Source organism: Lathyrus oleraceus, chromosome 2 (genome assembly GCF_024323335.1).
Source record: "Lathyrus oleraceus cultivar Zhongwan6 chromosome 2, CAAS_Psat_ZW6_1.0, whole genome shotgun sequence".
Lineage (NCBI taxonomy): Eukaryota > Viridiplantae > Streptophyta > Magnoliopsida > Fabales > Fabaceae > Lathyrus > Lathyrus oleraceus.
The window spans coordinates 441,234,616-441,236,960 of record NC_066580.1 but is presented as its reverse complement, the minus strand read 5'-3'; positions in this window follow the sequence as shown (position 1 = coordinate 441,236,960).

The following is a 2,345-nucleotide window of genomic DNA, read 5'->3' as shown; positions in this document are numbered from 1 at the left end:
TACGAATGTTTATCCCTTACTCCAAATCCTATGACATGCCCTAAGAAACCAACCTTAGAACTTAAGGAACTGCCTAAGAACCTGAGATATGAGTTCCTCAATGAAAAGATGAACCGTCCAGTTATAGTCAGTGCTTCCTTGAGCCAAGAGGAAACAAACCAACTTTTAGACGTCTTACGAAGATATCCCTCAGCCTTAGGATATAATATCTCTGACCTAAAAGGTATAAGCCCATCCGTATGCATGCATCGGATTTCGCTCGAAGAAGATTCAAAACCCTCCAGGGAATATCAGAGAAGAATAAACCCTATAATGAGTGATGTTGTTAAGAGGTAGATAAAGCTAAAATAGAAGTTATAGAAAAACTAAAACCACCAAAAACCATCAGAGAAGTCCGAAGCTTTCTTGGACACGCTGGATTCTACTGGCGTTTTATTAAGGACTTCTCCAAAATAACTAAACCTTTAACTGGACTTTTAATGAAAGATGTTGAATTCATTTTCGATGAAAAATGTAATGAAGCATTTAATCTTTTAAAGCAAGCATTAATCTTTGCACCTATTATGAAACCGCCTTATTGGTCGGAACCTTTTAAGATAATGTGCGATGCTAGTGATTATGCAGTTGGAGCCGTTCTAGGACAAAGGAAAGATAAAAAATTACATGCCATTTATTATGCCAGTAGAACCCTAGATGCTGCCCAACTTAACTATGCAACAACTGAAAAAGAATTACTCGCTGTAGTTTTCGCTATAGACAAATTTAGATCTTATCTAGTAGGAGCAAAAATTATAGTTTACACTGATCATGTTGCCATTCGTTACCTATTAAGTAAAAAAGATGTCAAGCCCAGGTTACTCCGATGGATTCTATTACTACAAGAGTTTGATTTAGACATAAGAGATAAAAAAGGCACTGAAAATGTAGTAGCCGATCACCTTTCTAGGCTAGAACATCTAAAACCAGAACTAGTACCCATAAATGATGATTTCTCCTATGATAGACTGATAGCTAGAGTAGAAACCATTGAAGATGATAACCTAAGCCCTCATGAGCATCCCCAAAATTCCTTAGCAATAAGTAATGTACCCTGGTATGCAGACTTCGTTAATTATCTAGCTGCTGATATAGTACCCCCTGATCTTGACTACCACCGCAAGAAGAAATTCTTCCACGATGTGAGAAACTTCTATTGGGACGAACTGCTCCTTTTCAAAAGGGGTAAAGATGGCATTTTTCGCCGTTGCGTTCCGGAAGAAGAGGTAAATAGTATTATCAAGCATTGTCATTTTGCACCTTATGGTGGACATGCGAGCACCTCTAAGACATACGCCAAGATTCTTCAAGCTGGCCTATTCTGGCCTACCATGTGGCGTGATGTCTATGCTTGCATTGTCAAATGTGATAGATGCCAACGCACTGGAAACATTTCAAGGCGTGATGAAATGCCTCTAAGAAACATTCAGGAAGTAGAACTCTTTGATGTATGGGGTATAGATTTCATGGGACCTTTCCCACCATCCTTAGGAAACAGGTATATCTTAGTAGTTGTAGACTATGTGTCTAAGTGGATTGAAGCTATAGTTGCACCCACGAACGACACTAGGGTAGTAATCAAATTATTTAAAAACTATATACTCCCTAGATTTGGAACACCACGTTTAGTCATAAGCGATGGAGGATCACACTTTATATCGAGAATATTTGACAAACTTTTAAGAAAGTATGGAGTTAGGCATAGAGTAGCAACACCATACCATCCACAAACTAGTGGCCAAGTAGAAGTGTCCAATAGGGAGATAAAATAAATCCTAGAGAAAACTGTTTCTATTTCTAGGAGAGACTGGTCTTAGAAGCTTCAAGAAGCATTATGGGCCTATAGAACCGCTTTCAAAACCCCTATAGGAACTACTGCTTACCAACTAGTCTATGGGAAATCCTGTCACTTACCTTTCGAATTAGAGCTTAAGGCCTATTGGGCCATTAAAACTTTGAATTTAGACTACCTAGCCGCTGGAGAAAAGCGCACCCTAGACATTCATAAACTAGAAGAACTTAGGCAAACTGCCTACGAGAATGCAAAAATATATAAAGAGAGAACAAAAGCCTATCACGACAAAAGAATAGTAAAGAAGAACTTCAATATAGGTGATCCTGTTCTCCTTTTCAACTCTAGGTTACGACTCTTCCCTGGAAAGCTACGCTTAAGATGGACTGGCCCCTTCGAAGTATCCAAGATTCTGAGATCCGGAGCCGTAGAAATCAAGAACGAAACCTATACTCCATTCATTGTAAATGGACAAAGACTGAAGCTCTATGAAGGAGGAGACATTACAACATACTAC